Source organism: Schistocerca gregaria, chromosome 2 (assembly GCF_023897955.1).
Source record: "Schistocerca gregaria isolate iqSchGreg1 chromosome 2, iqSchGreg1.2, whole genome shotgun sequence".
NCBI lineage: Eukaryota > Metazoa > Arthropoda > Insecta > Orthoptera > Acrididae > Schistocerca > Schistocerca gregaria.
In genome coordinates this window covers 599,814,510-599,837,539 of record NC_064921.1, presented here as the reverse complement: position 1 = coordinate 599,837,539, position 23,030 = coordinate 599,814,510, and the positions used below count along the sequence as shown (strand labels likewise).

At 38.5% G+C, this 23,030-nt stretch overlaps 1 protein-coding gene across 5 annotated transcripts in view; it reads left to right on the top strand.

Moving 5' to 3' along the window:
- The first annotated feature begins 2,241 nt into the window (after nt 1–2,241).
- The window catches only part of LOC126334538 (epsin-1), a 149,195-nt gene continuing 128,406 nt past the window's right edge, over nt 2,242–23,030 (top strand). For 4 of the 5 annotated variants that reach the window (XM_049996902.1, XM_049996900.1, XM_049996901.1 and 1 more), the window contains exon 1: nt 2,242–2,360. The gene's annotated coding sequence lies outside the window, so the exon portion shown is untranslated. Of the gene's footprint in view, nt 2,361–2,436; nt 2,565–23,030 lie in introns of those variants that run through there. The other variant, XM_049996898.1, reaches the window with a different exon arrangement.

Genomic DNA, 23,030 nt, shown 5'->3' with positions numbered 1-23,030 from the left:
GATACATCAGTCGAGTGTGCCTCTGGTGTTCACGGCATTGATCCTCTACGGTACACATCGTCTGACCAATATACGACTTGCCACATTGACACGGAATCTGGTACACGCCGGCCTTCCTCAAACCGAGGTCATCTTTGGCGCTCCCCACCAGTGCACGAATTTTATTCAGAGGACAAAACACAGTTCTACCCGATGTTTCCTTAAAATGCGGGCGATTTTCCCCGAGAGTGCGCCTGATTATGGAATAAACGCAGTGCCTACCTCCTCCCTCGTGATTTCATCCATCTCCACAGGTTGTGCTGTAGTGGTTTGGCGGAGAGCAGGTTGAAACTGCCACTATGAGTATCCATTTTTTGGAAATACAGTTCTCAGATGTTCCAATTCCTGGGGTAGACTCTCTGTGTCAGAGATAGTGCGCGCCCTATGTACTAGAGTTTTAAGTACCCCATTCCTCTGTGAAGGGTGGTGGCAGCTGTCTGCGTGCAAATACAGATCAGTCTGCGTTGTCTTCCGATACACCCCATGACCTAGGGTGCTGTCAGTCCTTCTCTTGACCAAGACGTGAAGGAAAGGTAAATTACCCTCCGTTTCAGTCTCCATAGTGAATTTGATGTTGGGGTGTATGGAGTTTAGATGTTGATCGACAACGTTACTCTGGATTACGACATTTCTTCTAATTTAACGCCAATGAGTCACTCAAATGTAAAATAAAAAATCCATCACTGCCTTTCGTATTCTAGCCAAACTGGAGTAGACCTACCTGAATTCCAGCGTTGGATGCCCCGCGTAGCCGGAAGATGGTCATGCTGCTGCTGTTCGAAGTTTACGTTGTGCTGCACCTGTTCAGGACTGTAGATTTTACATGATTATCCCACTTCTGACACCACTCCTACAAGGAGGTTATTTGTGTTGTTGCACCGGATGATAATTACACGAATATTTTGTTAGGATTTGTAAACAGTGGGTCCTTGAGGTACGGCAATACGCGAACACCGAGAAGTAAGTTTAAACAGTTCTATTAACAAAGGCGGATTATAAAACACACACGCTACGCGCACCCATCATCACAGTGTCTGACACACTAATTACGGTCGCATCGAAAGACTCCATAATGAGCTGAAAAGAGACATATTCGCGCCCATGGCCGCGCTAGTTAATACGACGCGCTGTGAACAGCGGCCAATGGCGTAGTCTGTGTCGCAGTGCGGCCGGACGCGCGTCTACTGACCAAGCAAATTGTAAACATTCCAGACAGGTCGGCTGGCGAGCGCGTGTTACGTACTATACGGCTGCGCACCATCTATAAACCATTACATAACATACAGAAACTCATAGTCAGTGGAGAGAAACAAGGCACTAACGTTTTTTCTTCCTGCTCACACCACAGTCTTACTTCAAATGCCTGACAGCGAACCAAATCTATCTCGTTAATAACGTACTGCTTGGAAGCAGTTTCTTATGCTTCAAGGAGTTCTGGCTGAAATATGAATTGAAGTTACTTGCCAATTTTAAAGCAATCAGAAGTTTATAATTGTAAAAGGAGAGAAATTTAATGTAACTCATAAAAAATTAAACGAAGTTTTTCAGATATCAGGTTCATAAAATGCTGGACATTTTATGAAGTTTAAAATGCCTGCCAGACACAACCAAATATGAAAATAAAATTTGTTCTCCTTTTGGCAAATGGATGATACCCCAACACTTGAGTAACATTTTGACAACAGTACCAGTAGATCAAATAAAATTTAAAAAAAAACCCTTTTGTAGAGGTAGCCACTGGATATCGCGTTATGTTTGGTGAATCAGATCATGCTTACTAACCGACTTTGTACAGTGCGTCCAATTTGTGAATCTGTCTGTTTATCGTTCTTCCAGTCTTACAAGCGTCAGATCGTTACTGCACAAGAGCAATAACACTTGGAAAATTAGCGGTAATCAATATATATATTTCAATTAGTGGAAGAAACGGCAAACAAGAATATATTAACTACAGAACTTATATTCCATGCCTATTTGTGTGAAGATAGTTCCGGTATGTGTAAAGACTAGCAGCAAAAGCTGATATGCACCCGAAAGTTATCCCTTTCATAAACTCTTGAACCAGTAAATTTCCAGGGGAATTACATACAATAGTACAAGTGTAAATGCTTATTTCTCTTAATTGACTTTTGTTATAGGAAGTTGTCTCTCTGTAATAACAGCGCGCGTTTCTAAACAATTTGGTTGTAAGAAGATCTTTGCTGTGTTATCTTAGAGCGAATGATGTGACAACTGTGCGCAAAAAAAAAAAAAAAAAGATGTAAGAACACTCACAATAAGAGTGTTATAGCAGTAGCTACCGTCATTTATGAAATTTTTGTGTAAGTGCAATTAATGTACAGGCTATTTAAAATCATTAATTAATGTAAAGAACCTCTTATTAGCATGAACTTGTTAAATAGAGCAGGAAGTTCCACCATCTTGATATTTGCTGCGTTATTAGTCACTGTGTATTTGTCATAGAGAAGACTGGTAGAAAATTTTTGTAAAAAGTGTCTTTTGTATGAGTATTCCATTCCAGGAACGTAAGTAACATTCGTTTGCGTGTCTTCTGTTGCTAAATAGATATGCCATGTTTTTTAATTTGAATAGCAGGGGATGACATACTTCTGCTTTGATTGTACACTGTCACTGTCAAAATCCATGTTCATGATTTTTAGATAAATGTTTGGTCTCTACTGTCATGTTACTAGGTGCCCTGCTGCAAGTGCTTTCCTTTGTTGTGGCATATTTACATTACTACCATCCTTCATATCTTGCATTGTTTTCATAAATGTCAGTGAAAGCGGTTTGACAGGTTGACCGTACGTTTTACAGGCGTTTCTTTAGAATTCTGTACAGAATTTGAGTTTGTTCGGAAGTGATAATGAATAATGTCCATGGAACAATGTAGACATGCCATAGTGAATTTCTAGGTCGTCACTTTTTGTCAGTACAAGTTAATAATTGGCTGTAATATGTTTCTGATGGGAGGGTTAAGGAATATGACGTATTTATTAATAATCATAGCAACATGCAAGTTGTCACTAACGGGAATAATTCGCAAGGTGGAATGAATAAATATGGTGTTAAAGCAGGGTGGGGAGGGGGGAGGGTGAATGTGCTTATTATTCTCAAAATACAACCAATTTTCCCATTTTTCTTGTATTTGTCATAAACTTACTCTGTGCTGGAACTGAAACAATTCTCAGATAAATTTACGTAAATGATTATGATGATAATGTGCTGTCAAATTACCTTGCTTCAAGGCCTGAAGTTTTAGTTAAGACTTACGTGAATTTGCTTTCTTGGACTACGTTTATATCCACCTCAAACTTGTTAGCTATAAATCCAAATACCTGTTTGCAATTGACGATTGGGTTGCTGAAATACTGTTGTAGTTACTACTTCTCCATTTCTAATATATTTTACCTGTATTAGATTGTCAGTCACACTGACTGATGAGATTACTGCCGCTGTTGTTTTCCAGATATTCATGACAGCATATTGTGCCTTACTTGTACTTATTCCATAGTTTCTTGAGCGAAATGATAGTTGGTTGGTTGCGTGTTCCATTGATCAATAGTGCGGTATGGTAGCCGTTACGTGGAACGTGTCAAGTGCACAAGAAATGAACATATACTACATTTATTTATTCCTATCCAAGAATTCACCTATGGTATAAGAGGAGTTGTCAAGGAGGTATGATTTCAATTTATTTTTGAAACTATTACTGCTGTCCGACATTTTATTTCATCTGGCAATTTGTAAAAAAATTTTATAGCAGCATGTTTTACCCCTTTCTGTGCAAAAGATAGGTTGAGTAAAGGATAGTGTTTCTCTTTCTTTTTTCTGGTATTATAATCTTGAATGTCACTGTTGTTTTTGAACTGGTCCATGTCGTTAAGAACAAATTTCATTAGTGAGTAAATGTACTGTGAGGCTGTTCTAAGAATTCCCAATCTTTTAAAAAGATGCTTACAAGATGTGTGACTATGAACCCCATACATTATTCTACCCACTTTCTTTTAAGCAGTGAATACTTTTTGTCTAAATGTTGAGCTACCCCAAAATGTCATTCCATATGACGTCAGCGAGTGAAAGTAAGAAAGGTGTGTTAGCTTACTAATTTCTATATCCTCAAAATTGGCAATTATTCTTATTGCAAAAGTTGCTGAATCTAGTCATTTTAGAAGATCCAAAATATGAATTTTTCAATTAAGATTCTCATCTATATGTACACCCAAAAACTTAGTATGCTCTACTGTCTACTGACTGTTGATGCGCTATTTTTACTGAAGGAACTGTACTTTTTGCAGCAGAAAATTGGATGTAATGTGTTTTTTCAAAGTTTAAAGCAAGTCCATTCGCAGAAAACCAATTGATGACTTTTCCAAAGAATTTATTTGCATCATTTTCAGTTGGAGTTTCTTTTACTGGATTAATAATGGCGCTTGTGTCATCAACAAACAGTGTCGTTAAGCTTCTTGTTTCAGATAAGAAGGGAGGTTGTTCACATATATCAAGAACAGAAGGGTCCCCATGATTGAACACTGTGGAACACTCAATGTAATTTCAACCCAGTTATATGAAGTGGCAAACTTATTTAAATCATTTGACCCATATAAACTTTTTGTTTCCTGTTCTGTAGGTATGACTTAAGTCATTCATATGCTATTCCCTTTATATCACATAATTGTAATTTCTGTAGCATAATGTCATGGTTCACACAATGAAATGCTTTGGACAAGTGACGGAAAATTCCTATTGGTGACATGTTACTATTTAAAGACTCTTGTTATGTGGACAGTGAAATTGTATGTTGCTGTCTCAGTGGAACAGCATTTTTAAAATCCGATCTGTGATTTACTAAGTATCCCCTTACCGCCGAGATGGCTAACCACTCTTGAGTACATTACTTTCTTGAAGAATTTTGAAAATGCTGTAAGCAAGGATACTGGCTGATAATTATTGACATATGTGGTTTCCTCCTTTTTGTAGCCGGTTGGGGTGGCCGAGGGGTTCTAGGCGATACAGTCTGGAACCGCGCAACCGCTACGGTCGCAGGTTCGAATCCTGCCTCGGGCATGGATGTGTGTGTTGTCCATAGGTTAGTTAGGTTTAAGTAGTTCTAAGTTCTAGGGGACTGATGACCTCAGCAGTCAATTCCCATAGTGCTCAGAGCCATTTGAACCATTTTTGAACCCTTTTTCTAGAGAGGCCTGAAAGTGGCATATTTTATTCTGTCTGGGAAAATACCTTGAGTTAGTGATGCATTACATGTGTGTCTCAGTTCATCAGCTGTAGTTGTTCCACATTGTTTTACTATCTTATTAGAGATGTCATCTACTCAAAAAGAACATTTATTTTTCAAAGATTTAATAATTTTACTTATTTCACATGAGGTTGTTAGGTGAAACTTAATCTGACTAAATTTTTTCAAAACTGTCTCTTCTATGTACCGCCTGGCTTTTTCTTGTGAGCTATTCTCACCCTTTTTTTCTCCTACACTTATGAAACGGTTGTTAAATACATTAGCTATATGTGTACTGTTGGTTAGGATGCTCTCATTCTCTTTAACAGTAATACTAACTACCCCAGTGGCTACTTTTCCTGTCTCCCTTCTAATAACATTCCATATTGATTTTATTGTTACTTTCTTCTCTGGCATACATATTTCTTGATTTCCTTGCAAATTTTCTCTGTATGTTACTATAGTTTTTACAGTGTAAAACTACTTCTGGATCTTTACTAGTTCTTGCTGTCTCATCAGTTTTCTTTTTCTTTTTGAAGCCCTTTTAATACCTGTAGTATTTGTTTTTGTCCAATTCCATTGGGAACTGTGTGCACTACAACTGTATTATTGTCAATATAGTTTGGATAAATGGCAGCATCGGTCATAAATATTGAAGTCCTTAATTTTACAGATAGATTTCGGTCATTGTGTGACCATCTTCAGTGAAAATCATTCGAGCTTTGTGGGCTCATAACATAATAGCACAACATTTTCTATGAGGTATAACAAACACTGTGATGATTACTTCCAAAAGGTAACTTCACTTTTTGTGCATACAATAATTTTTAAAATTTGCAGAAGAGCATATCTTGTAATGGCAGCAGTTGTCGATGCAACATAGTACATGAAGATATTTGTTGGAAGTAATCATAACAGTACATGTTACACCTCATAGAAAATGTTGTGCTATTATGTTATGCCCCCACAAGGTTCGAATAATTTGCATTGAAGGTGGTTACACAGTGACAGAAATAGGTCTGTAAAATAAAGGATTTCAATGTTTATGACTGAAACAGCCCATTATCCAAAATATATTGGAAATACTATTTGTAAATTTCACCTTTTAAGAAGCTAATGTAATGTGTGACATATCTAGACATTCATCTCTGTGATATCAGATCTTGTATTTCGAATTAATTCAGGTTTGGTAGTAGTGAATTTGTTGCTGGAAGTACACATTCAGATTGCCTGTCGGATGTTTTAAGCAAACTGTTGCATGAGTAAACGGTAGGTATCTGTATTGTTCACCAGTGAGACATGTGGTAGACTTATCGACAGCCTCATTTCATCCCATGAAATAGTCCCTCACTTTTGTATATCTGTATCACCTACATCTATGGCACACTGTTGGCATGATGTATTAAATTATCTAGTTTTCAATGTATTTGTACCCAACCAGCTACATCTACTAACATCATATGTTCCATGAAATCCAGCAAACCATTTCCCAAGCTTAAAGGATATAATGCCTGTTGTAATCTCCTGAAGTATTTATGCACTGCTGTTGTAAAGGCATGTGTCTATCTAGTCATCTTCAGCAAGTCGTTTGTAGAAACTACTTGTGCAAGTTGTGTCATGTGGGAACATCCCCAGCAACTTGACTTCTGCAAGGTTTGTCAACTTGCAGAGTAGCTTCTGCAAGTTAGTGGAAGAAGTTTCCTACATCTTTTAGCAAGTGCATGCTAGTTGCTGGAAATTTTTCTCAAACTTGTAGAAGTTGTGTGTGTGTTCATTACCGGTATGAAAATGTTGGTGTCGAAAAGGGGAATGATGCGAAGACAGATGGCCCAGAAAAAAAGTGCCATTGGAACCCTTAAATGTATATAACTTAGCACCAGAGCCAAGGAAGTGTTAAATTAATTTGCAGATTACATGGTTTCACCAGAAGGGGAAGAAAAATGGAAGTACAGACATCCTTAGATTTTAGCTATTTGTAATAAAAGTAATGAATACTGTTTGCAAAAATAGAAGAGTGATTAAAAGGCTATATGTGGGTGGTACAGCTTGCTGCATTTTTGTATCCTGCTTTTGAATATATGATTGTACAGTAGATGAGATGTTTGAAAATAATATACAACTTTTTGAGAAAGGCTTCAATGTGAATGATGTCCTCTGATTTCATTTCATACAATAATGTCTTTTGATAACTTGATTATGTATGCCTCTTCATTTCTTCACATAAGCATTTGTTTTTTTCTTAATTTTGTTTTTTGTAATGATTTTTCTTCTTCAACAACAGTAATAGTAGTAGTAGTAGTAGTAGTAGTAGTAGTAGTAGTAGTAGTAGTAGTTCATCAACGGTGGTTGGTGCTCTGTTTTTAATCACAAGACTATAAACTCTCACTTGCATATCTCCTGATGCAACACTAGTGGAAGCACTTCTGGAAATACTTGAAGCGAGTTCCTTTAATTAACCTGCAGAAGTAACATTATGCAAGTTTTTTTTGTAATGTAAACCTCCTTAGCTAGTACTTGCAGAAGTTACTTATGAAAATTAGTTGCTAGTGGATACATGTCTTAAGGATATGTACTCTAGTGTAGAGAATGGCTTCCATACTTCATAGCAGGGTGCTGGTGCTTGATTGTAAGGATGCTTAAGAGTTTTTGTTCGGTCTTTCAGGTAATTGAGTGATTTATTTAGTGTGATCAGTCTGTCTGTTATTAAAATCCATAGTATATGACCATTACATGACTCCTGTCACCAACATGTAGCTGCCCACAGTGACTGACTATGGCTGTGGCAGTTTTTGCAAAATTGAGCAATGTATGATACATTTTTTGTGCCTCCATGATCTCTGATATAGCACCTCACACATTGGGCACCCATCTCAAAATGTGATTGTATCACATACCTTGCCCATTCTGCACTGGATTCCTGATGACAATAGGTTCCTGCAAGGTCTGATGATATCACAATCATGTGACTCGAGACTGTTCCATCTACTGTGGTGTTCAGTGTACTCTGTACAACACAGCAGCTATCATGTGACTTCTTGGTAACCACCATATGAAGAACATCATTTCCATCAAGCTGTAATTTTAAAATGATACTTCTTTAGGCATGCATAGGCAGTTTTGAGTGTTGCTTACCTCAAGTGCGTAATAGGTGCAGATACTTAATCTTTGTAAGGAGTGAGAAACAAAAGTTACATGCCATGCACATTTACTCATAGCATGGTTGTACATTCTACTTGGTAACACATTTAATTGATTAACATCACAGGTTAATGTAAACATGAGTTACGCCATTGCAAATGTGAAAATCTGGTACATTCCTAACCAATATAATTGCCAGAATGTTGGATGCAAGCTTCAAACATGCTTACATTGTGTTGTGCAGGTGCTTCATGTCAGTTTGTGTGATTGAGTTCCATGCCTATTGCACTTGGTTGGTCACTACAGTGATAATAAATGGTGGTTGTAGATGACGCTGGTGTTGTCGTCTGATGATGTCACATATGTATTCCATTGGAGAGAGACCTGGTGATAGAGCAAGGCGAGGCAACACTCGACACACTGTAGGCCATGTTGGCTTACAGCAGCGGTATGTAGTAGAGCATTATACAGTTGGAAATCACCCCAGTGGAATGCTGTTCATGAATGGCAGCACAGTAGGTCAAATCACCAGTCTGATGGACAAATTTGCAGTCAGGGTGCATGGGATAGACATGAGAGTGCTCCTACTGTCAAATGAAATTGCAGTCCCAACTGTAACCCCAGGTGTAGGCCCAGTGTGTGTAGCACACAGGCAGGTTGGTTGAAGGCCCTCACCTGGCCTCCTCTCAACCAACACAAGGCCATCAATGGTACTGAGGCAGAACCAGCTTTCATCAGAAAATACAGTAGACCTCGACTGTGCCTTCTAATGAACTCTCACTTGATACCCCCACCCCTGAATTCTCAAATGATGATGGTTTGGGGTTGGCGGAATGCTACAGGGCATCTGGCTCGGAACTATCCTTGAAGGAACTGGTTTGTTGTGTCACTATAATGCCAGCTGCTGCTCAGATTGCTGCTTCAGATGCATTACAATGTGCCAGAGGCCATGCCAAACATGAAGGTCGTGCCTCTCAGTAGTGTTATGTGGCTGTCTGGAGCCTGGTCTACTTGCAGTGATACATTCTCGTGACCACTGCTTCCAGCATTCATGTACAGTGTACCCTCCTGCCAAGTTTTTCTGCAGTACTGCAGAAGGAACATCCAGCTTCTTGCAGCCCTTTCACACAATCTCATTGAAAGTAAGTGAGCTGTTGATAATGTTGTTGTCATCTTTAAGGCATTCTTGACTATCATCAACTTGCCATGTGCCACATCCAATTTCAAAGGTAGCTAACACTCACAACTGTTACAGTATACATTGAAAGCAAACTCGATTTGCATCCTCATAGTGCTGCTACTAATGCTTCTCATATGCAGTTGGCACAAAGTTTGAATAGGTATCATCTTTCAGATGTAGAAACATGACTACCAACTTCAAAATTTGAGTAGATATCTTTCAGATGTATAAAATTGCCTGCCAACTTTTGTTTATGTCAAACAAGGCCTTCTTGGTGTTGAGATTTTTTCTCCTTTGACAGTGGGTGTAAAATTAAAGTGAGGAGAGACTGTCACAAATGATGGGACTGGTGCAACTGTTTCCTTGACCAGCAAGCATATGCAAAATACTGCTGTGTAAGTTCTGAAATGGTGGAATTCTGTGAGAAAGAAACCTGAAATCTACCAGAAGTGAACAGAGAAGTGAATGTGTGAAGACAAAAATAGATAATTGTTACTACAACAAATAAGATTGAAGACGTTGCGAAGATGTTGGGGCTGGCAATATTGGAAATGCTTCAGTGTAACTTGTCAAGTGAGCGTAAAGGTGTATCTTTTAAGTTAGATGCGAGCTACCTGTGTAGTTGCATTAAATTTCAATGATTGATGGTCCAATATTTGTGGCATTGAATTCACATTTGGGAATAGTGGGGTTCAAGTCTCTGTCTGGCAATCTAAAATTTTCAGGGATTTCTGTAAATCAATCTGTGTGAATACCAGTATGGTTCCTTTGAAAACTAAATGGCTGATATCATTCTGCATCTGTGTTCTATCTTAATTTTTGTTACACATCTTCTAATGACTTTCTCACTGATGCGGTGTTAAACCCTAGACTTTCAACCTGAGTGAAAGTATAGCAAACTAATGTACCGACTTGAAAATAAAATTAAATATTATGTTTTCCCTGTACTTATCACTGTTCATTTTGCCAAACATCTTTCTCTGTGTACACAGATCCACAACTTTATAAACAAAATTACTGCCTCCTCTGTTCGTCTTCATCTTCCTATACTACTTCTATCTAAAAATAAAAAAATGGTTCCGTGTTGAATGATTTTGCAATAAAAAAAGGCAAAGGTTTTGTTGTCATGAGAACTGATCATTTTGGCATACTGATACAAAATTTTCACTTGAAAATTCATTCATTTTTAAAATTTTAAGTTTGTTAAATTGATGAGTATCTTTAAACTTGGTTGTGAAAGCATTACTTGTAATAGATATAAAATGCATAATAGTGTATGTAAAATACTTCTAATTTTTTAAAAATTTCCTTAAAAAAACTTTTGTTTACAATTTAACAAGTGTAAGACATGACTTCTTGTGTCAGCACTAATAAAAATATGAAGTCATAAAATGTCACGTTCCAAGCACAAGCAAGCTTAGAGTGCATCCCATGTGTTTTAACTGGAGGCTCATAAGAGCATTGAACTTAGCTGTGGAGGTGGTCTTGCAAGGTTAAATTGAATGTGATAACTAATACTGAAGCAAACAGATAAGAGTAAGCTGAATCTATTGTATATCACATAGACCATATCTCATTTCCTGAAAAGACAAAAACGTTTAAGTAAAGACATTGTAGTTGCCCTTATTTCATGAAACGTTCCATACAGAGGTCTTAAGCATATTAGATGTGGTATTCCATGAATGTGGCACATTACCTTAGTTCCCAAACAAAATAGAAAGTGTTAATGATTTTTTTTTCCTTCTTGATTTTTGCTTAAGATGGCTGATCATTATCTGCTGCATATGTTACTTTATACTGAAGTAAAATATCTTTTTCTGTAGCTGAGAAAAAAACTAATGCTGCAATAACACCTGTAATACACTATATGTTAATTTAATTTCAGTAAGAACGTTATCACGTGTTAACAGATTGTGTGACGACTAACGCACGTTGTGGAAGTGCTACAGTTGGAATGGTTTATATAGTTAATTTTCTTGCTGAATACAGTTGTTTCTAAGGACAGTTCTCTCATATTGCCTGAAGTCATTTGGTGCTATTACAGCTTTAGAAAATAGGTTTTGTTCTGCCATGTGCTTAAAATATTTTGTAGATGGTTAATTAATGATTCTCTCAACACTTGCATTACTAGTTTTAAACCTTACAGGTTCATTCTCATGCCTGGCCTGCTGAGGATGCCCAGACAGTACTTGATCTTAATACTTTGCCATCTGCACGTCTCATACAAATTTATTCGCTTGGCGCTGGCAGCGCTAATTCGGATTACGTGGCTTGTTGCTGGTTTCTTGTCACCTTTCTGTTGCCAGCAAGCTTCAAATGCATTCACTTTTGCGTTCTTCAATTTTTCTGGAAAGCCCCTATTTTGCTGTATCGTTCCACAAACTTGAATTTTCTTTTTAAGTAATTTCTCTGCAAGTTCTAAACTGTTATAAGAATTATCCATGTAGAGTTGATGCCACTTTACATAAGAAGGTGTCAATAGTTCCATCACTGTTTTTGCTAAAGGTTTTCGAGTGCCGGAATATATCTTGCATGAGGATATGTATCCCGTACTCGAATCACACAGCATCCCAATGAGTAAGCCGTATTTCATAATTTTTGATGTATTGTAAACTTTAAAATTTAACTGTCCATGTCATGGTATGATTCCTTCATCAATTGAGATCTTTTGACTTAGATTAAATGTTTCTTTAAACTTTTTGGAAAAATAATCAATTACGAATTGCACTTTGAAAAGCTGGTCAGCATTATCCGAATTTATTGTTGTTGCTAGAAAAGTGTAAAAATGATAATATTTGTCTGAATCGGTTGCAGGGCATCATTTTGCAAAATATCGGTGTGTCTATCAACAGATGCATTGACCAGTAATCATCGACCCTTGCTTTTTTTTACAATTCCCATAAGGATAGCAACTCCAAGCCATTTTCTAAGTTTGGGTCCCATAATGTCAACAAATTTGGCATTTTTTGAAATCCAGTTTCCTTCTATTGCAATTTTGACTCTAATACTTGTTGGTTTCAATGCTAATAGATTCAAATAGATGGTTCCCAATATATAATTCTACGGTATCCACGATGCTCTGTGTATCTTTGGGAAATATGTGTGGACCCAGAGATCATTCAGGTTTATTATTGGTCCTCAGTAAATCATAGTGTCTCTTCTTCATCCGAATCAGTTGGCAACTGTCGCGTTCGCTGAATTATTCTTGGACATATTTCACTATCTTCCGACGATCCTCCTCCTTTCATTTTTTTGATAACCAATGTCTTTTTCCCAATCAGCTGTGTCATCCGAATGTCAGACAAGACATCCGTGCATTCATCGTAAATAATCATATCATCTATTTCAACTGCCATGATGAAAGTGAATAAGTATTTACAAAAACATCGAAAGGGTGCAAAAAAGGGCAGCTCGTTTTGTATTATCATGTAATAGGGGAGAGAATGTGGCAGATATGATACTCGAATTGGTATGGAAGTCATTAAAGAAAAGACGTTTTTCGTCGCGGCGAGATCTATTTGCGAAATTTCAGTCACCAACTTTCTCTTCTGAATGAGAAAATATTTTGTTGATTCCAACCTACATAGATAGGAATATTCATCAAAATAAAATAAGAGAAATCAGAGCTCGAACAGAAAGGTTTAGGTGTTCGTTTTCCCCGCGCACTGTTCGGGAGTGGAATGCTAGAGATAGTATGATTGTGGTTCGATGAGCCCTCTTCCAGGCACTTAAATGTGAATTGCAGAGTAATCATGTAGATGTAGATGTAGAAAACTTGTTTACGTGTGTAACTTATTGTTACCTAAACAAAAAACAACAGAATGAAAAAGATACCAAAGTGCTGTCACTGGCCACTGCATGGTACTAAGCACATGACACCACTGTGGTGTCGCCGGTCGGCAAAGTGTTAATAATAAACATCAAAGTGGCATACATACTTTTATAAAATATTCACAGAATGAATGTCACTATCTACAGGTACATCTTAGCAAGTCAAAAATCAAACTCTTACTAAGAGGCACTTGTGTATTTAAAACTCATTGCCAAATGTAAGTTCTGCAACTGTTTACAGAATCGTTAATAAATGCTTTATGAAATTTAATAAAGCTGCTGGTTACCAGTCGACAAAGTATTGAAACTAAAAAAAATTAAAATATTTGCTTTGTTTCTCTGTTTAGTGGTGGAGGGTGTGAGCACCTGAGGAATACAACATAATTCACTTTACTCTTAGAGTGCTTGCACATTGTAATAAATAACATATCTATGTTAATAGTTGTGGGCTAATTTACTGCATAGTCTCTCATACAGTTGGAGACTTGAGGTGTTCCTAAAGTATGGCCTGTAAAACATACTCAGCCATATATATTACAGTCTGCAGCCCGAGCATCTCACCCTTATTCCAGTGATCCATGATGATCTCCGTGACAATGACCACTTTCTTATCACTCTCTCTTTCTTGACCAATGGAACTTGTACCCTGTTGGTCACTTCAGAAAACCGAGTGGCAAACTTTCACCTCCACAACAGCTTTCTAAACCAGTCAAGATAAGGATATCAAGGAGTAGTACAAGATACTATTGGCAGGATAATATATCCTCCAGAAGTGACAGTCCCCTGTTAATCATTCTCTTTTCAATGTGCACCACTGCCATGGTGATTTGAAAAAATTAATGCAGCTATCAAACAGCACTGCAGGGCACTTAAACAAGACAAGCACCATCCCTGTATGGAACATTTAATAGCATTCAAGAGACTTTGAGGGAAGGCACAGTTTTTAATAAGCAGTGGTAGGCACAATATGTTCTTCTATGAGAGTCCACACTTAATTGTCTAAAGTATGGTCTAAACTCTCTCACATTTGTGGCTACCCACTATCCAGGATAGTTTCTGGCACCTCCTCAAATGGCGACATTTGTATTGATCCCAAAGTCCACAGCACACTTCACCAAAGTGTCTGCATGCAGTAACTACCGCCCTAATTTCATGACCCGGAATTGCCTTGTGGAACTGAACTCTTTCTCCTTTCATACGCAAGTCTTGGGAATCGTACAGTTTTCCATTTAGTGAATGGGAGCTCTGCAGCACTTCATCCCGGGGAACTGTAGTTTTGTTGACTGTGGGTGGCAAACACCATCGATACAGAGCTGCTTAGACACTGTCCACCACAGTGATGTGCGGTTAACTGGAGGCTTTCATATGAGACCTGTAGACAGCCTCTTGGCAGATGTTGGTGGCTCACCACTGAGGTTGAGATGTCAGAAACTCTTGGCAAACTTTCATTACAGTCTATCAGATGCGTACCCACCTGTGTTACTCAGCTCTGCTTCACATGCAATAGTTCAGACTGTTTACAAATTGGTCAAAAATAGGTAGTCCAGCTGGGATGTGGCTGGAAGCTCCATGCAGAGGCCTCAAATTGCTCCCTCTTGTCTATGTTCATAGAGTTCCCTCTTGGCACAAGCCCTGCGATTTGGATGGACCTTTTCATTCCTCCTAAAAGAATGCTTATCTCACCTTTTTTCAAGCATGTGTTCCAGTCTGTTCTCCGTGACTAACAAAATTCGACATACATCTACTTGGACATGGTTGGCTATGCTTTTGCACACACAGCTGAGGATAGTAAGTTTTTTCTGCCAAGAGCGTGCAGGATAAGCACTGCAGAGCTGGTTGCTGTATCACAGGCTCTGCAGTGCATTAAAACTCTTGCCACAGAGGACTTCCTTGTTTGTAACAACTCCATGGAGCTTCTTAAAAGGCATAGCTTTGTGTTATTCCAAATGCCTTTTGGTCATTTAAACACTAGGGCCTATTAATTGACCTCCACAGCTCCAAAATGATGGTAAAATTCATCCAGACATTAAGGCACGTGGGTATGTAGGGGAATGCATTTTCTGACAAATTAGCTAAAGAAGCAACCGTAGGAGGCAAACTTGAACTCTGAATACTAGACACATGTTTAAGATTGTAACAGTGACACAAAATTTTGGATATGTGGGATGTGGCAAGGTAGGCTACTCTGATCCTCACCAAACTGAAGAGCAACCAAGGGGAGCACCAAGATGTCATTTTCATATCTCTCGGAAAGGTGCCATCATATTGTTAGGTTAGGTTAGGTGTGCCAACTGTGTTTTGGCCATGTCAGGCTTGCTCAAAAGTTACTTTGTTGTCAAGAGGAAACCCCCCCCCCCCCCCTCAATGCAGCAGTGTGGTAGTCATCTTATGATAGTCTATTTTCTTCTCAGTGTGCCTGTTGGCTGATCTGAGATGAGCAGTTGTTCCGTCAACCTCACCACCTCAAATACTTGGGAACAGTGGGTCTGCAGCTACCAAAGTGCTACATTTTCAGAGACGAAGGTGGAGTTTACAACAATTTTTAATGCATCTCTGCATTTGGTGTCTGGTATGGTTAGGTTGTGTGGGAGTAAAACTCCCTGCAGCATGTGCCCCAAGTGGTCTCTCACTACTTTCTCCCTGCACCCAGTTACACATTTTTAAACTTTTATGTATATATTTATTTAACTGTTTAAGCTAATTAGCTCTCTAGTCCACTTTCTCGCCCCATTTTAGTTGTACTGACTGATGATCTTTCTTGGTGTATCCTTCACTGAGCAGCTATAATTTCTAGCTACCTGGGTTGTCAGCACGACAACGTGATCACAGATCATGGAGCTGAAAACTTTCCTTTTCTCGTTTCATCTCTGTACCTCATTTTCTTGTGAGTCAAGATACTTGAAACTGAACAGCTAAGCACCTTTAAACCCCCAATAATAATAAACTTCCATACAAAACATTTACATTTCTTGGGTACTTAAACATAAATACGCCGATCCAACCAGGAAAACTGCACAACCTAACACTAGAGCTCAACAAACAGAAGATAATGATGCTTGCACTGCAGGAAACCCGCATGACAGGTGAAGACACAATGGGTTATGGAGACCACCCTATCTTGAAGAGCAAGGCAGACAAATGAGTCGCCAACGGTGCTCTGCTTTTTGGTATGGACTTCATGGTACATAAGAAGATAATCAAATCAGTTAGAGAAGTAAATCCAGTAAACAACAGGTTAATGACAATGCACTTACAGGGTGCAAACAAAAAATACATCATGATCAACATACATGCCCCCACAGACGGGGATAACAAAAAGACCCCATATCAACAGAGAAATTCTGGGCAACACTAGACAGTGTTGCCCCAGATCCCCAAAGACAATGTAAATATTTTATTAGGTGATTTTAACACACAATTGGCAGATAAAAAAGTCTTCAAAGAAATGTGGGAAAGTTTCTGCCACACAAATATACAGACAGAAATGGCATGAGACTCGTCAAACTATGCCTGTGGAATAACCTAAAGACTGTCAACATCCTTCAGGAAATTTCCGTGAAAACAGGAAGCATGGAAGTCAGCTACACAAGAGATGGGAGAATTCCAAATAGACCATGTACTACCCAGTCCAGGAGGAGATCCACAACATTCAAGTATGCAGAGGTGCCAATATTGATTCAGACCTTTATCTAACTCAAATCAATATAAAATTTACACCAAAGAAAATCTATCAGAAAACAATGTATATAGATAAGTTTGACACAAAAAAGATCATGGAATCCAACGTAAAAGAGGAATAGGAAAAATAACCAGCAAACATGTAGGAATAATTCCATAGAAAGATCATACAAAACGTAAAAACTTATATCACGTAAAAAGAACACTAAACGCCCTTGGTGGGACTCAGTGTGAAAAGGCATAGAAATACGCAAACCAGCTTTTCAGTACTACAATAGTAAAAAACCCAGGAAGTCTATGTTGTTTCCTAGAATCAAGAAAACTGGCTGCAAAACTTATTAGGTAAACAAAGCAAAAGTACATAAAGGAGCAACCGGATACTATAGAGGTAAACTTCTGCAACCACAACACGAGAGAATCCTACAGGACCTTCTCAAGGAAGATCTGCGGGTACACACTTCAAAATTTGTGCGTCAGGAAACCAGACAGAAAACTAGCACTAACTAAACAAGAGAATTGTCAAGAACTGGCACATTATTTCTCCGAGATCCTTAACTGCCCTGAACCTGTAACAAGATTTCCAGTACAGAACAGTACCTCCATCCAACTGGAACCACCCCCACCAACATGTGCAGAGATCAACAAACACATACTTAAATTAAAAAAAAACAACAGGCCATCTGGTGAAGACGGCATCATTACAGAATTACTAAAAAGCCTTGGACCAAAGTCACTACAGGAACTAACACAAAATACCAGGCAGGCTTTCAGCCTGGCCATTCATGCACTGAACAAATCCTCAATCTGAAAACAGTTATAAAATACAAGGCCACCAAGAATTCGCCAATCATTTGCACCTTCATAGATTTCAAGAAAGTGTACGATTCTGTTGACCAGCAATCCTTGTTCAACGTCTTAAAAGAACAGGGACTCAACCCAAAAACACTATGATTAATCAGACAGACATTTTCTGACAAAACATCGAAAGTTAAATTGGTGGGTGAAATCTCTGATCCCTGCATGATCAAAACTGGAGTGCGCCAAGGCGGCGGAGTATCCCCACTACTATTCAACCTAGTCCTGGACAAAGTAATCAGGGAATGCGAAAAAGAACTGAAAACTCAAGGACACTGGAAACCAACACGACTAGCAAGATGCCAGGACAAAATTGAAATATCATAGCTTTTGCAGATGACCTGGCCATACTATCAGACAACAAAGCAACAGCAACCAAACAAATAGAGGTACTAAAAAATTTATGGAAAAAGTTGGGCTGCAGATCTCTTTCGAGAAGTCCGAATTTTTCTGCTCAAAATTAAACATAACAAAATTAAGACACAAAATATGGCAAAATAGACAGTTGCACACTTCAGGTATCTAGGAGAAATCCTTGAACCTACAGGAGGAGAAAGATCACATAGAAGACTAGAATACAAAAATGAAGAGAGCATTTGGCAAGACATAGCTTGTGTATAATAAAAAAAAATGCATGTCCAATCGCACAAAAAGTCACACAACAAAACAGTAATCAAGCCTGAAATACTGTATGCAAGTGAGACACTAACACTCCATACAAAAATAGACATGGAAAGTATACTGATGGAAGAAAGGAAAATCATGAAGAAAATTCTCATCCCAAAGCTGACAGAAGAGGGTTACAGAGTACACTCTAGGAAAACTACAGAGATGATGTCAAACATAGCAGCAGATGTCAGAAAAAGGTTGAAGTTGTGTGGCACATCATCAGGCTATCACCAAAACTACTCACCAAGAAAATCCTGACATACTTACTCTGGATCACACAGGTTAAACTGAATCCAGAAGCACCAAAAATCAATCCAAAGGAAGCTGAAGACAGAAATGTATACAGGGACAAGATACACCTGTAGAATTTGAGGTAAGAGAATTAAGTCCCAAAGAAACCAGGACAAAGTGGACTGAAGATAGAGACTCCATGGAAAAAAAAGAATTGTGGAAGATCAGAAAGAACACTAATTACCACCACCACCAGCAATTCACCAAGGAAAGTGTTTCTTTCAATTTATGGTAATTATTTTGACATTTGCAGTGTATGAGTTAAATATTTTCATGGGTTCATAAGGGGAAAAATCCAGGTTTCTATGTTGAAACCAGTTATGAACAGTAGTGGGCATGTTAGAAAAGTTGAAAATGAAGGGGAAGACTTTCCTCATTTAACTGGAATAACTTGTTAGCATTTGATGTGGAAATTGAGCTTCAGACATAAAAAAATTCAATATAAAGCTTGTGCTGAAGGGAAATAAATAACAGAAACAAGTTCTTATGAGAAATTAAAAACACTTCTCAAAATACTGAAAGGAGTATTTACTGCACTGATGAGACTTGGAATGGTACAAACCATTCCATTAATTTCAATAGCATGAACAAAAGATACCTTATGTACCAAAAAATGGGTATTATTGACAGAGAGGAAGTGTTAAGAGTGAAATTGCTGTGACATTGTAATTCAAACACTATCTGCTTCTTTGAAAGAGAATTATGTGCCACACGGGAAACAAAAATGGGTTTGTGCAAAATGATGGCTGTCATTGTAATGATAAAAAAATTCAGTGCAGTGGACCCGTCCTAGTACAATGCTACTTATTACAAAGAATGGTTCAGGAGCATTCTTGAAAAGTTATAAAATATCTGTGATCGGTATAGATTTGTCTCCATTGCCCAAATAATAAATCCAGTATCATGAAATACATTTGTGAAATAGTGAGGTTTTAATTATTGAACGACTGGAAAACAATAATTTGAAGCTTCCATGTAGTTTCAGGGTCTACTGGAACATTCTTGACTGAACTTTGGTTCACAAGAATTCTTTTTGGAGATGTATCATGCTCACTCAACAAACAGATTGAACTTCTGTTGTTGCCTGTGATGCAACACAAATTCAAAGACGTTGAACTCGTATCAAGGAAAAGATAAAATGAGTCTCTTAAGATACATGATGATATTCACTGTATAAAGAATTAAAGGATTCCTTAAATTGTTTGGAGGAATTGTGATTCATCTACTGAGAATTGCAAACAAATGTGTACAAAGAACTCATTCTCTTGATACGGCAAGAGAACTATTGGAGGCGAGACCATAGGTAGCAGCGAAAGCGATTGAGATATTTTTTTTTTGTCTTCGGGAAGTGTTATTTGATTGCTCATCGCTACACATCATAGACAGTTTTCGTTCACTGTTAAAAATGCATGACACTGTTCATTATTAATATATTGAGTGTTAAATTTATGCTTCAGAAAAGCCAGATTCTTGTCTTCTACATATTGCAGTCATTGTACTTGGGAGTGCTATATTCGAACACTAAAATGAAGTTGTGGTTCATGTGTGGGTTCCTGTAGTCATGTCCTAGTTCATGAACCACGGGCAACGTATGAGTGGCCAAGTAAGTGGTCCCGACAGTCTGGATACCAGTTACTTTGGAATAAGGCTGGGCATCTCGGACATATTCTGAGTCGTGGTCACCTTTGTGCTCATACGGCAAAGACTACCAAATCCACCGGTTAGTCCCTCAACCGTTAGGGGTAAAACTGAATGGGACTCGGGGCAAGTAAGGCTAGCAACCTGCTTCCCCGATACTTTAAATATGATGCTGGTAACAATCAGAGCAAAATGCCTCGGACCTTTGGAGGTGACAGAGTCCCACCTCTAACTGATAAACCAGGGACTCCTAAGATACGACTTGGCAAACAAATGGTAATGAGATGGGGAGCTATTAATATCAATGGGGGCTACCCTGGGAAGAAGGTAGAGCTGGCAGAGGCTGCAAGTAAGGTGGGGCTTGACGTTTTAGCTGTTAGTGACATTCGGGTAAGGGGTGAGAATGAAGAGGAAGTGGGAGGTCTACCTGTCAGGAGTCAAAGCAGGAATAGCACAATGGGGTGAAGGGCTTTACATCAGGAAAGAAATGGAACCCAGCGTAGTTGCAGTAAGGTATGTAAACGAATGACTGATGTGGATAGATTTGACAGTGTCTAGCAAGAAAATTAGGATTGTGTCAGTATATTCGCATTGTGAAGGGACAGGTCAAGATAAGATGGATAGTTTTTATGAGGCACTCAGTGATGTAGTTGTTAGAGTAAAGGACAAGGACAGTGTTCTGCTCATGGGTGATTTTAATGCCAGGATTGTAAATCGAACAGAAGGTTATGAAAAGGTTATGGGTAAATTTGGAGAGGATATGGAGGCCAACAGGAACGGGAAACAACTCTTGGATTTCTGTGCCAGTATGGGCTTAGTAATCACAAACTCCTTTTTTAAACATAGGAACATTCACCGGTATACTTGGGAAGGCAGGTGAACCAGATCTGTCATTGACTATATAATAACAGATGAGGAATTCAGGAAGGCTGTGAGGGACACACATGTATTCAGGGGATTCTTTGATGACACTGATCATTATTTAATCTGCAGTGAAATTGGGATTGTGAGGCCGAAAGTGCAGGAGGATAAGAGTGGAGAAACTTCAGGATAAGGAAATCAGGCACAAGTACATAACAGCGATCTCAGGAAGGTACCCGTTAGTTGAATGTAGTCAATTACAGTCATTGGAAAAGGAATGGACAAGGTACTGGGACACTGTACTAGAAGTGGCTAAAGAATGTCTTGGAACAGTAGTGTGTAAAAGTAGGATGAAGCAAACAGCTTGGTGGAATGACACAGTCAAGGCAGCCTGTAAAAGGAAAAAGAAGGCGTATCAAAAATGGCTACATATTAGAACTCAGGTAGACAGAGAAAGTTATGTTGAAGAAAGAAACAAAGCCAAACAGATAATTGCAGCATCCAAAAAGAAATCTTGGGAAGACTTTGGAAACAGGTTGGAGACTATGAGTCAAGCTGCTGGAAAACCATTCTGGAGCGTAATTAGCAGTCTTCGAAAGGGAGGTAAGAAGGAAATGACAAGTATTTTGGACAGGTCAGGAAAACTGCTGGTGAATCCTGTGGATGCCTTGGGCAGATGGAGGTAATATTTTGAAGAATTGCTCAATGTAGGTGAAAATACAATCAGCAATGTTTCAGATTTCGAGGTAGAATGGGATAGGAATGATGATGGAAATAGGATCACATTTGAGGAAGTGGAGAAAATGCTCAATAGATTGCAGTGCAATAAAGCAGCTGGGGTGGATGAAATTAAGTCGGAACTCATCAAATACAGTGGAACGTCAGGTCTTAAATGGCTACAGGATAATTGAAATGGCCTGGGGGTCGGGACAGGTTCCATCAGACTGGATAAAAGCAGTAATCACACCAATCTTTAAACATGGAAACAGAAAAGATTGTAACAACTACCGAGGTATCTCTTTAATCACCGTTGTGGGTAAAATCTTCTCAGGTATTGTTGAAAGGAAAGTGCGAGTATTAGTTGAGGACCAATTGGATGAAAATCAGTGCGGGTTTAGGCCTCTTAGAGGTTGCCAGTACCAGATCTTTAGCTTGCGGCAAATAATGGAGAAGTGTTATGAGTGGAACAGGGAACTGTATCTATGCTTTATAGATCTAGGAAAGGCATATGTCCTGGTTGCTAGGAGGAAGTTATTGTCTGTTCTATGAGATTATGGAATAGGAGGCAAACTTTTGCAAGCAATTAAAGGTCTCTACATGGATAGTCAGGCAGCAGTTAGAGTTGACGGTAAATTGAGTTCATGGTTCAGAGTAGTTTCAGGGGTAAGACAAGGCTGCAACCTATCTCCACTGTTGTTCATATTATTTATGGATCATATGTTGAAAACAATAGACTGGCTGGGTGAGATCAAGATATGTGAACACAAAATAAGCAGTCTTGCATATGCGGATGACTTAGTTGTGATGGCAGGTTCAATTGAAAGTTTGCAAAGTAATATTTCAGAACTAGATCAGAAATGTAAGGACTATGGTATGAAGATTAGCTTCTCCAAAACG